Source organism: Aedes aegypti, chromosome 2, assembly GCF_002204515.2.
Source record: "Aedes aegypti strain LVP_AGWG chromosome 2, AaegL5.0 Primary Assembly, whole genome shotgun sequence".
In the NCBI taxonomy this organism is placed as follows: Eukaryota; Metazoa; Arthropoda; class Insecta; order Diptera; family Culicidae; genus Aedes; species Aedes aegypti.
Window position 1 is genome coordinate 282,671,117 of NC_035108.1, and position 14,283 is coordinate 282,685,399.

General features: G+C 40.6%; 1 protein-coding gene across 1 annotated transcript in view; it reads right to left on the minus strand.

Annotated features, from left to right (window-relative positions):
- The window catches only part of LOC5565766 (lachesin), a 290,625-nt gene that overhangs the window by 256,354 nt on the left and 19,988 nt on the right, over positions 1 to 14,283 (minus strand). The window lies entirely within an intron of this gene.

Below are 14,283 nucleotides of genomic sequence, written 5' to 3' on the forward strand. Positions count from 1 at the left end.
GCGCTAAGACATGTGGATTGCACATGGCTTTTTTGTAATGTAGTTTTTCTCGATTAACTTGTACCGTCGTTGGGGGTGAGAATGGGTCAAAAAGGGATATGTACGATTTATTTATTGAATAACTATCACAATTTAACACCAATAAATTTCAAATTTGGCGTGTATGTACTTTGATGGTACATTAACAATTGTTCAAAAAATTAAAGAAAAATATTTATTCACAGCGGCACCACAAGTGAATGAAAAATGATCCCATCTCACCCCATAGAGGGGGTGACATTGGGTCACTGTAATTGAAATAACTTGTTTTTGAGAATATGATTGCAAAACCACTCACAGCTGAAAAATATTGATGAAATACGATGCAAACAAGACGAAAAGATATCCAAGATGTTTCAAAGGTATGATCAATCCACTTAAAAGAACCATTATACCAAAACAATTGAAGATCTATGAGAAAAAATATGTAAATCCAACATTTATCGTCAAGTTTACATATATTTTCTTGTTTTTTTTCTCTCAAATTGTCTTCAAAGTCTTATCCCCATTGCCATAAAGCCTATTCAGTTTCCCCAAAGATGCACTGACACAGTGATTATTTTAAACCTTCGCAAATAGTTAAATTTCGATGCGACATTCCACGATCAATACATTTCAGGCAGATGTTGACGTCACAATCGCAGTATTTCAGCGATCCAACTCATTTGCTTCCGTGAGATGATTCTATAATATGAAAACACTGATAAATAATTATATTAAAAAAAAGTCCACTTGATAAAATTTTTCGATGTTGCTGCGCACGAAACACAGTTGCTGGTTTGAGAAGTTGTCAAAATGCGTTGCATTGTTATTCAATGCACGGAATACTCAAGTAGACTTGTTTGATGGTTCAGAGATGCTGTATTTAGAAAGAATAAACACATCTTAATGAAAAAAGAGAACACCTGGCACCGTAAAGTGTCAAAAAAGTGGACTTGACATTTCTTTAACTATCGTTCTTGCTTGACCCAATCTCACCCCCATTTTTGATGTTTTAGACACCGTACCGAAAAAAAATGAAATTTTTGTGGAAAAATCAAATAGATTTCGGAAAATACGTGTAAAGCGTAATGAAAACACTTTCAACCTTCTACTAATATACACGGCGTGTCTGGTAGAACAATATTATCACAAAAAAATAGGCATCGCTAAATCTTTCACCATTCGAAAATATAGGTTTTTAGCCTTCATTTGACGTGTTCCTCAAAAAAATCCACCGAGGGATCCCGAACATTTTTTTTAATTTAAATTATTGTTGAAGTACATTGTATTCAAATACAATCATGATAAAAAGCATTTTTTTTTCTCAAGCTAGATGGCAGCCCAAATTTTAAATGAAAGTTGATATAACAAAGAAATATAATACTACATGTTGTAATGGACATTACTGTCCTATGTGATCTTGTGGATTTAATATGCCATAGAACACTTATTCGTAGAGTGAAGGACACACTCAGTTGAATTCAACTAATTTTCATTCCTTGACCGAGATCCATACAACTGAGGGGTCAGCAACTTAATATTAACTGATATTTCAGCAAGAAATGAAGTTGAATTAAAATAGCACCTTTGGGTGCAGCTGACATCAACTTCACTTTTACTAAGATGTCAACAAACGACCTTTAACCGACATTTGCACATCGGCATTGTGATTTAAGTGAGCATTTGATTCTATTTTATAACCGTTTACTTTCATGGGTAAATACATGAATTTTCATTTTCTTCTGTTTGGAATTACAACCCTATTGAGACAAAGCCAGCTTTCTCAGATAAGAGTTCTTCGATTACTCATTAATCGTCATTAAATCGCCAATCCTTCATTAATGCTTTTTTATATTGTATGTAGGAAAAATATTCTCGAGATCGAACCAACTATCCTGAAAAAAATAAGTAATTCATAACAATTTCATGTAGCTATTCCTTCAATTACATATTTCAGTATTAAATTACGTACACAATCAAGCCGAAAACAATTGATACGAAATAGAGGCTTTTAAACCATTTTTACATATCAATGAAACTCGCTGCTGTGTTAATATTTTCATCTTTTTCACAATTAATGTGGTGTACAAAGATGCTTGAATTACTCGTTTGGTTGTGAGATAATGAGGGAGAGGAGATAAATCTTTCAATCTGTTGAAAATTGTGTTTTTTATTTAGTATAATGGTTGACTGCCGTTCTACGCATATTTGTCCCGCGGTTCATAAGGTTTACATAGAACATTGTACAAGTAATCGTAGAAGGGCAGTTTATGTGCTGGTAGATGGACGGGGCAAATGGAACAAGAAACAAAGAAATTCAGTAAATTTTTCAATAAAATTTTCAATTCCAAATATTTTTAGTATATAGTGAATCAGTCACCTTGTGATAGCATACGGGGTGCGCCATATTTTATGTCGATGTGTGAATATTGAATAACGTTGACATTTATTAACCGATTGATTTGGTTTGAAATGTTTTGGAAACGTCAATTCAGTACACTTTTAATCATGAATAACTTTACACCGAAACAACATGCCAAAATAGTGACTCTTTGAATTGGAAATAGTCTTGCAGAATATTAACATTCGTAGCACCTACTTCCAGCACAGCCTTCCATACCGATACACCTGGAGATCATCTCAGCAGACAGGATCACAAATTGACCACGTTCTGATTGATGGATGGCACTTCTCCGACATTATCGACGTCAGGACCTATCGTGGTGCCAACATCGACTTTGGCCACTGTCTAGTGATGGTTAAACTGCGCCCAAAACTCTCCGTCGTTATCAACGTACGGTACCGACGGCCGCCGCGGTATAATCTAGAGCGGCATAAGCAACCGGATGATGCAGCGGCATATGCGCAGTATCTCGTGGCTGCATTACCGGAAGAGGATGAGCTGGATGAAGCTCCTCGTGAGGACTGCTGGAGAACAGTAAAAGCAGCCATCAACATTGCAGCTGAGAGCAACGTTAAGTACGTGGGATGGAGTCGACGGAACGATTAGTTCGACGAGGAATGTAGGCAGATTTTGGAGGAGAAGAATGCTGCGCGGGCGGTCATGCTGCAACAAGGGACCCGACAGAATGTGGAACGTTATTGACGAAAACGGTAACCGCAGACCCGCCTCTTTCGGGATAAAAAACGCCGCCTGGAAGAGACGGAGTGCGATAAAATGGAAAAGCTGTACCGATCTCAAGAAACACGTAAATTCTATCAGAAGCTTGACGCATGAAGGACGAGCGTGAGGTGATCGAAAGGTGGAAGCAGCACTTCGATTAACACCTGAATGGTGCTGAGAGCACAGGCAATAAAGGACGGGACAACGGAGGAAATGTCTTCGTCAGTACTGCGGACGATGGAAACCAACCATCCCCCACTATGAGGGAGGTTAGGGATGCCATTCACCAGCTCTTGAACAATAAAGCTGCAGGTAAGGATGGTATCGGAGCTGAACTCATAAAGATGGGCCTGGGGAGAGGCTGGCCATTTGTCTGCATCGGCTGATGAGAGAAACCCTGAGAAACAGAACAGCTACCGGAGGAGTGGAAGGAAGAGGTAATATGCCCCACCGACTAGAAAGGCGATAAGTTAGATTTTGAGAACTTCTGCGCGATCACCATTCTAAATGCAGCCTACAAAGTATTATCCCAGATCATCTTCCGTCGTAGTCTGTAGTCTGTAGTAAACGAGTTCATGGCAAGCTATCAAGCCGGCTTCGTTGACGGCCGATCGACAACGGACCAGATCTGTATTGTACGGCAAATTCTCTAAAAATGTCGTGAATACCAGGTCCCTACGCATTACCTTTTCATCGATTTCAAGGCGGCATACGATAGTATTGACCTGGGAGGGAGGCACAGAAGGCCGGCTCCAAAGGCACGTTCCCCACCAGTTGGGAGATTTGTGCCAACGCCATATTTGAGTCTATTTCATCATCTACCCGATGGGAGAGGAAAGGGAAGGGAAAGATGGGAGGAAATAGGAGTGGGGTCCCTTGAAGAGGGAAGATCGCATTAGCGAAATGAGAGATGTAGCTCCATACCACAATGGGTTCGAACAGCGCCCTAAAAAGGGCACTGCAAAACGCATGAGCGTCAAGAGAGCCTATAGCTCATTACCACAGCGGGTTAAGAATAACAGAATGTCCTGAAGATTCAGGCTTCTGAATTCAGTTTCACTTAATAAGTGTTTACCAAGTAATTGGAACCGCATTTGCGAAAAAACTGGACAGTTACATATCAGGTGACACGAAGTTCCATAATCGGAGTCACAACTATCACACACAAATGAGTCAGCACGCTGAATATTTGCCATGTGATAGTTGAGTCGGCAGTGGCCTGTCAACGCTCTGACCAAGAGACTGCAATTCTGCATTGAAAGATTTGTTAAATACTTTGCCACCCTTGGAGATGGCTCAGTAATGTACAATTTTGTTTGACGACATGACTCCAAACTATTCCAATATTGCTTGTGCTGAGTTGCCGCCCAAGAGTTTATCTGAAGCTTCACCCAGCACTTCGAAATTGGAATAGCCGGATCAGGGCCAATGAAGTCATACGATGCTCCATCGCGGGCTAGCTCATCAGCCAATTCATTTCCAGCGATAGAAGAATGGCCAGGTACCCATACAAGGTTTATAGAGTTGACTGAATTCAGTTCCTCAATTTGAGTTCGACATGCGATAACAAGCTTCGAACTTGAGTTGGCCGAAGCGAGAGCTTTTATAGCTGCCTGACTATCTGAACAGAAGTATATGACTTTACCCATTACGCGCTGTTGAAGTGCTGATTGCACTCCACACATTAGGGCAAATATTTCCGCCTGAAAAACGGTGCAGTTTCTACCAAGTGAGTAAAACTGATTCAGCCTTAGCTCACGAGAATATACTCCAGCACCAGCTCTACCTTCAAGAAGGGAGCCATTAGTGTAACATACTATATTGTTTGATATACTTCTTTCCAAATAGCCAGACGTCCACTCTTCCCGTGAAGGGAATTGTGTGGTAAATGTCCTGTAAGGAAAGTGACAAGCAATTGTGAGATCACTTGGAGCAAGGACAATTTTGTCCCAATTCACCAAAAGTGGAAACAACGAAGTGTGTGTAGATCTACGATTCACTGGATTTTTCTCCAGTGGATCCAGTACCCATAAACGGTAAGAGCAAGAAAGTGCTTCTTGTTTAAGATATATGTGTAGTGGCGCAACGTCGAAAAGGGCCTCGCGCGCTGCTGTGGGAGTTGTAGAGAACGCACCAGACATCGCCATCAAGCACATCCTTTGGAGATGGCCCAATTTTGATTGGATTGTTCTCACTTCGCCCTTTTGTCACCACACAAGACATCCATATGCCAATATTGGTCGAACAACTGTTGTGTAAATCCATTTGATATATTTGGGTTTGAGGCCCCAAGTTTTACCAAAGGTTCGCCGGCATTGACCGAAGGCAATGCAAGCTTTTTTGACTCTGAAATCAATGTGAGGTGTCCATGAAAGTTTGGAATCTAGAATGACTCCGACATACTTTACTTGATCAGTCACATTAATCTCAGTGCCAAAAAGACGTAAAGGTCGAATTCCATCGCGGTTTCGTCTTTCCGTAAAAAGAACAATAGATGTTTTATTCGGGTTAACCGAAAAGCCATATTGGCGACACCAACTCTCGACTACCTGAAGAGCACTTTGCATCAGGTCGAATAGGGTGCTTATGCACATACCAACTATCAAAGATAGATAGTCGTCGGCAAATCCATAAGTTGGAAAACCGCAATTATTGAGTTGCCTCAATAGCGTATCTGCTACGAGATTCCACAAGAGTGGTGACAAGACTCCCCCTTGGGGGCATCCGCAAACACTCAATTTTCGAATCGCTGCTTGACGCAATGTCGAGAAGAGATGTCGGTTTTGAGCATTTGATGAATCCAATTGGTAATCATTGTAGGTAGCCCATGGTTTCGTGCGGCTTCCAATATGGCATCGAAAGACACGTTATCAAAGGCACCCTCAATATCCAAGAAAACACCCAAGCAGGATTGCTCCTGAGCGAATGCTTTCTCGATATCGTATACAACTTTGTGTAAAAGAGTCACTGTGGACTTTCCAGATTGGTAAGCATGTTGATTCACATGAAGAGGCATGTTTGCCAAATTAACATCACGGATGTGATGATCGATAATGCGTTCCAGACATTTCAGAAGAAAAGAGGTCAGACTGATTGGTCTAAAACTCTTCGCTTCTTTATACGACGCACGTCCTCCTTTCGGGATAAACTTTACAGTAATATCACGCCAGGATCTGGGAATGAACCCGGTAGCAAAACTGCTTACAAGTAGCTTTTTCAAAACATGTTTGATAAACTCAAATCCCTTTTGGAGCAGAACAGGATAAATCCCATCCGCTCCTGGAGATTTGAAAGGAGCAAAACTATTAAGTGCCCATTGAATCGATTCAGTAGTTACGATACTGCGAGCCGAGGCCAGAGACTCGTTACTACATGAAAAGACATTTGATTCATCTGTAGATGCTATGTCCACACATCCGGGGAAGTGTGTTTTGAATAGACATTCTAAAACTTCTTCATCGGAAGAAGTAAAGTCACCAGGGCCCAGATAGCCGTATCGGTAAACGCGCAGCTATTCAGCATGACCATGCTGAGGGTCGTGGGTTCGAATCCCACTGGTCGAGGATCTTTTCGTAAAGGAAATTTTCTCGATTCCCAGGGCATAGAGTATCTTCGTACCTGCCACACGATATACACATGCAAAAATGGTCAATTGGCATAGAAAGCTCTCAGTTAATAACTGGGGAAGTGCTCATAAGAACACTAAGCTGAGAAGCAGGCTTTGTCCCAGTTGGGACGTAACGCCAGAAAGAAGAAGAAAAGTCACCATTAGGTAAGCGAATTTCGTTCACTTGGAAATCCTTAGATTTTGCAAGGATTTTGTTCAGCCGACTGACTTCACTCAAACTGGAAACATTTGTACAAAGGTTTTTCCAGCCGGATCGTTCAGCAGAACGAGGAGCCTTCTTGTAAGCCTTGCGAGCCGACTTGAACGACTCTGATCTCGCTGAACGGCGTCTGTTCCAACTCCTTCTACATTGTTTCCTGAGTCTAGTCAGATCGGAATTCCACCATGGGGTCCCTCTTGTAGTCTTTACAGACCGCAGAGGACATGCTTCTTCAAAAGCTTCCATAATGTAGGATGTTGTAGTATCAACGGCATCATCCAGATCACTTGGATTTTCGATGGACGGAGAATATCCATGAAATTTGATCGCAACCAATTCAGTGTAGAGTTCCCAGTTTGTTGACCGGGGATTCCTAAAACGCAAAGTCTGAGCAGTTACATTTGAATGTTCAAAGAAGATGTAGCGATGATCAGATAATGATTCCTCATCTGATACATGCCAATTCGTCAACTCGTGACTGATTCTATTCGAGCAGAGCGTTATGTCTAACACTTCTTCTCTATTAGAAACCATGAAGGTTGGGCGATTGCCTATGTTAAGTAATCCAAGGTCTGTACTACTTAAGTATTCCATCAGACTGGAGCCTCTCAAATTGATATCCGAGCTGCCCCAGATGATGTGATGAGCATTGGCATCACTGCCCACAATCAGCGGAAGGCCTTTTGTTACGCAGTGTACGACAACTCGTTTGAAGTCATCCGTTGGGGATGGTTCATCATGTGGTAAATATACCGAACAATAGACGTATTTCCTGTTGAGGTCACCAACAGAAACATCGATTGTGACAGCACATACATCTCTGGTAGTTAACTCAGAAATGAGTGTAGCAACGATTGCTTTATTAACGAGCACGCATGCGCGGGGCATGGAGCGCGAGTTTGCCATTTCAAGTTTGCTGAAAGTAGCAAAAACTGGGTCCACAAGGTTACCTAGATAGAAGTTCCCTCTTCGAAAGTAGGGTTCTTGAACTAGCGCCACTTGAGCTGCACCATTTTGCATGAGTCTGCAAAGATTGATCGTTGCTGTTCTTTTATGCTGAAGATTGATCTGAACTAACCTAACCGTAGCCACTACCCAAACTAGGCAGGATTAAGCTTTTTGCAATCTCAGTACGAAAAAGACCAGCAACGAAAAAACCAGATCGGTATCTATTTAAAGTTGCCAAAGGCGAAAGAGCACAGAATACACTGTGTAAAACCCATAATGCTAATCCATATAGGTGATAATTTAAATTAAATGTCAACATATTAATAATCCCACCCTTATTAAGCCTCAGGATAGAGACTGAAGAAGGGCAGCCGATTATCTCGGAGAAACACAAAGTCACCTGCACCATTGCTCCGGGTAGCACAGGAAGGACTCAATACTGTGGAGGGCACCCTGATACCCCACAGGCTCCGTTAGCGGTTAGGTTTTATTTAGACCCCCCTAACCATTCATTCCTAGGCACGGTACGCATCACACCATAAATTAGGGGTCACCTGTTAGGTGGACTTTTACCACCGGAACAGGCAGTCCGTAGTGTTAATTCTTAGCCAGTTGAAACAACCACTACCGACACTACGCGGCTATCTAGGCTGCTCAGGAAAAGGAGGTTAATATTGATGATTAACTCCTGACGTGCCCAAGCAGCCTCAAAAGGGGGAGGGAGGCACAGATACTACACACGAGCTCGCCCTACTCTACGGCGAACTCAAGAAGGTGATTAACGTTGGAAGGATACGATGGGCAGGGCATGTTTTAAGAATGCCGGACAGCAATGCTGCAAAGATGGTGTTCGTTTTGGATCTGGTTGGTACAAGAAGGCGTGAAGCGCAGAGAGCTAGGTGGGCAACGATTTGCTTATTACGGCGGTGTAGTCCTCTTAAGTGTTAAGTCGCATCTACTCCACAGTCGGTACGAGTAACTAACCCCGAGGAAAAATGCAAGTGGTAGTCAAAACACGCGTATCTGTCAAAAGATAAGCAATTAAGACGGATACAATCGCAAATCTACTTTTATGATTATTTTTACCTTAGGGATGTCAAAAATCTTTGATTCATATGATGTATTTATAATATATTGCAACAATGATATGATTTGTTTACTTTATAATTGCAAAACTTATTTGCATTATACATAGTATACCAAGAGCTACATGTTAATAACATCATTTCAACAAAACTGTGAACAGCATCGATCATACAATAATAGGGAGAACTATTAAACAGAAGCAAAACCAACAAATTTACCACTCATCGGTTCATTCTAATTATTATGGGAATTTCCACCAAGCGCACCAGCTGGCGACCAAACGATGACCGCCACATCAGCGACAGACAGAGAGCAGTCCACCCCACGTGTGGAAACTAGTTGAATCGACGCTAAATGTCGGAGGAATGGCAAAGTTGGTAGGTGCAATGCCATTTTTCACTCACTTGCATTTAATTAGAACCCAAAGCGACGAACGGTGGCCACCCGACGTATAAATAAACCCTGATAAATGACCTTTAGTATTCAGTATCGTTGAACCACCGAAAGGATGATGGGAGCACAAGTGCACAGCGGGATACTGAGTTCTATTGATATTTTATACTACAAAAAAAAACTTGTTATGTTTAGGTCGGTCCTTCGCTACACAGTATTCAGAAATGGAAAATTTTCCTATTTTAACGTATGGCTTGAATTGCCAAAACCGTTGAATTTACTACCACACCGAATATTTGGGCAAACATATTAGCGTTAGCTTTAGCGCTGGCGTAGAACCGAATATTTGGGCAAACATATTGACCAAATAGGCTTGCAATAACGCAGAGCGAAGCCATGCTGAGTTTGATTGGAAATTTGCTAGACCTACCAGGGATTGACATATCGTCGAGGTAATCGTACAATTTACGCACAGGGTTGCAACATAATAAATATGTGCATAATACATATATTATTTGGTCTCCAACATTATATATTATTTGGTCTCCTATCTTGAAAATTATAAAAAAAAACAGATTTTTGTGACAAATCAATGACATGAAAACACTTCTTATAAAACACAATTTAAGATTTATCAATCATGAATACTGGATAGTCAATAATTGCCATGTATTTTTGTGTTTGTGTCATCTCACTTCGTGTTCGTATTGTAAAATTAGATTACAATGTCAAAAACACGATTTCAGAAAGGAGATTGGGCAAAAATGTATGGGGTTTGGTCCCGGAATGTACACGGATGATTCATATATCATTTGAAAGATCTAAATGAGACAAGAAAAAGTTTATATGGGGCCAAAAATATTCGTCGTGGGAGAAAAAAGTTATGTAAGCTGGAAAGATGTGAAAAGAGGTATGTTTTGAACAGTTTTCTATTGAATAATATTTTCTTGCGCAAATGTTTTGAACTCGTGCGTATGTTTGTACTTATGCATGTTTTTATTTTACCCCGTTTATATTTTTCAAATAATGTGATTTGACACAAATTTCAGGACGTTTTGTATTACTGCAATGTTAATATTAAAAACATACGGAGATAAAATAATAAGGATATAGGTATGTGCGTCTTACAAACACGTCACTTTAGGTAACAGTTGGACACAAATATCAAATCGTATTATCCTAACTCAGTGTTCTAGTAATATGTTTGTATAAACCAGCGGTTCATGTACTCAGGAACGAATTTCCACACTATATCCGTTTTAACATTACAGTGATTGCGTTGTTGGATTCTGTTCTACGCTGGTGGAAATACCTCCCTTGTCGCACACAGCTTAAGCGTGCTGGAAATCTGCGCGACAGTTACCACACTTCTATCTTTGATATGAATAACATCATACTGTCATGCTTTTGCTTCTCAGAGAAGGGTATCATTTGAACTGGAAGTAACTGTAGTGTTTGACTGTTGGCTGTGAACAAACTGCCAATAATCCGAGCAGAACCATTTCAGTTTGCTATCAATATCAGTTCCATTGGCGACGCCAAAGCACATGTACCTCCACAAATGCTTCGCTAAGATCGCTAAATACTTATGAGGATGTCAATAATGTGAATGTTCAGAAGTAATCACACGTGAGCTGGGAACAGCTTTCATCGTGATGAATGACATGCAAAAACATGAAATCGGATGGTGGTCGATCAACAAAAGAATGTGCAGGTTGAGAATCAACGGTCGATCAACGGCACTAATGATGACAAAGATGCAACTGGAACGCAAGTAGGCCTGCCACCCATGCTTCCACGGCAAGATCATCATGAGAGATTAGAACGCCAAGATTAGGAATAGAGATGGACGATTGGGAAGATCAGTGCTCTCCGACTGGCGAACATGGATGTCCTGCGCTTATTTGTTTTGCCGCCTCCAAGAATATGGTCATTCGCAGCACCTACTTCCAAGACAATCTCCCGTACTAATATAACTGGCGATCACCATTGCAAACGGGCCCGAATCGATCAGGTATTGATGGATGGATTGCACATCTCCGACATAATCAACGTTAGAATCTATCGTGGTGTTTACATTTAGCCTACCCTCTACCTGATAGTAAGAAAACTGCGCTTAAAACTCCCTGTCATTAACGACGAACGGTACCGACGCCAGTCAGCGTGACCTTCAGCGATTGAAGTAGAAGGATTTCGCCACAGCATCGCTTTACATCTCGAGCAGTCGTTACCGGATTTGGTTTTGCTGGCTGAAACCCTTCTTGGTTTTTCTACTACAGTAAAAGAAGCCATCAACCCACAGGTATAATCATTGTGCGTTGATCATTTTGCTCCACGACTTTCGTATACCAACTCGTAAAACGATAATGATTGACATTTTAACTTAAGACTGGCAGGATAAAGTAGGAGTACATGTGACACTAAACATCCACGTATGCAGTACACAGCGTGAGATGATTTATACTAGCGAGCTAGATTGTCATTATTTTAAACACATGATATCCTTAAACTTCGCATATGTTACTGGTAAGTTCAAATGAGCATTTCAATTCACATTTAATGTTTTTTAAGGCTGATGATGTTGTTCATTGAGGTTGAGCTGATGGTTTTATTGATCTCTTTGCAAAATCCGTTCTGGAGAAATATGTACTTTAGCTAAAACAATTACAGTCAGTTCTCTTATAAGACACCACACACTTTTCTTTCACCACTGTCTCCCAATTGTTTTTCATCGAATGTCAGCTTCATTTTTTATTTGAATAAACAAGTCGTAATGTTACCTTATTGCGAGAAAAAAAAAGGATTGATCGGTCAATAAACTGCAATTAGTTTAATGTGAGTAGCAGGGTCTGGTAGAAAACTTAACTGAATATACGTACATATTTTATAACGAATTTAAAGTTATTACGGTCTAACATCACCATGTAATATTTTCATCTCTGAATCAAAGCTCTAATTCACTTCTTTAAAGCATAGAGCTTTTCATCATCATATAGGTGGTGAAAAAAATATATGTTTTTATTTTTAATCGATAAAATACATAGCAAAAAACAATAAAAAACATAAAAAATCCATCTCAAACTGCGGAATAACTTTTTTCTCCCACGACGAATATTTTTGACCCCATACAAACTTGTTCTTGTCTCACTTAGATCTTTCAAATGAGATATGAGTCATCTGTGTACATTCCGGGCCCAGATTTGCCCAATCTCCTTTGTGTCAAATCACATTATTTGAAAAATATAAACGGGGTAAAATAAAAACATGCATAAGTACAAACATACGCACGAGTTCAAAACATTTGCGCAAGAAAATATTATTCAATAGAAAACTGTTCAAAACATACCTCTTTTCACATCTTTCCAGCTTACATAACTTTTTTCTCCCACGACGAATATTTTTGGCCCCATATAAACTTTTTCTTGTCTCATTTAGATCTTTCAAATGATATATGAATCATCCGTGTACATTCCGGGACCAAACCCCATACATTTTTGCCCAATCTCCTTTCAGGACGTTTTGTATTACTGCAATGTTAATATTAAAAACATACGGAGATAAAATAATAAGGATATAGGTATGTGCGTCTTACAAACACGTCACTTTAGGTAACAGTTGGACACAAATATCAAATCGTATTATCCTAACTCAGTGTTCTAGTAATATGTTTGTATAAACCAGCGGTTCATGTACTCAGGAACGAATTTCCACACTATATCCGTTTTAACATTACAGTGATTGCGTTGTTGGATTCTGTTCTACGCTGGTGGAAATACCTCCCTTGTCGCACACAGCTTAAGCGTGCTGGAAATCTGCGCGACAGTTACCACACTTCTATCTTTGATATGAATAACATCATACTGTCATGCTTTTGCTTCTCAGAGAAGGGTATCATTTGAACTGGAAGTAACTGTAGTGTTTGACTGTTGGCTGTGAACAAACTGCCAATAATCCGAGCAGAACCATTTCAGTTTGCTATCAATATCAGTTCCATTGGCGACGCCAAAGCACATGTACCTCCACAAATGCTTCGCTAAGATCGCTAAATACTTATGAGGATGTCAATAATGTGAATGTTCAGAAGTAATCACACGTGAGCTGGGAACAGCTTTCATCGTGATGAATGACATGCAAAAACATGAAATCGGATGGTGGTCGATCAACAAAAGAATGTGCAGGTTGAGAATCAACGGTCGATCAACGGCACTAATGATGACAAAGATGCAACTGGAACGCAAGTAGGCCTGCCACCCATGCTTCCACGGCAAGATCATCATGAGAGATTAGAACGCCAAGATTAGGAATAGAGATGGACGATTGGGAAGATCAGTGCTCTCCGACTGGCGAACATGGATGTCCTGCGCTTATTTGTTTTGCCGCCTCCAAGAATATGGTCATTCGCAGCACCTACTTCCAAGACAATCTCCCGTACTAATATAACTGGCGATCACCATTGCAAACGGGCCCGAATCGATCAGGTATTGATGGATGGATTGCACATCTCCGACATAATCAACGTTAGAATCTATCGTGGTGTTTACATTTAGCCTACCCTCTACCTGATAGTAAGAAAACTGCGCTTAAAACTCCCTGTCATTAACGACGAACGGTACCGACGCCAGTCAGCGTGACCTTCAGCGATTGAAGTAGAAGGATTTCGCCACAGCATCGCTTTACATCTCGAGCAGTCGTTACCGGATTTGGTTTTGCTGGCTGAAACCCTTCTTGGTTTTTCTACTACAGTAAAAGAAGCCATCAACCCACAGGTATAATCATTGTGCGTTGATCATTTTGCTCCACGACTTTCGTATACCAACTCGTAAAACGATAATGATTGACATTTTAACTTAAGACTGGCAGGATAAAGTAGGAGTACATGTGACA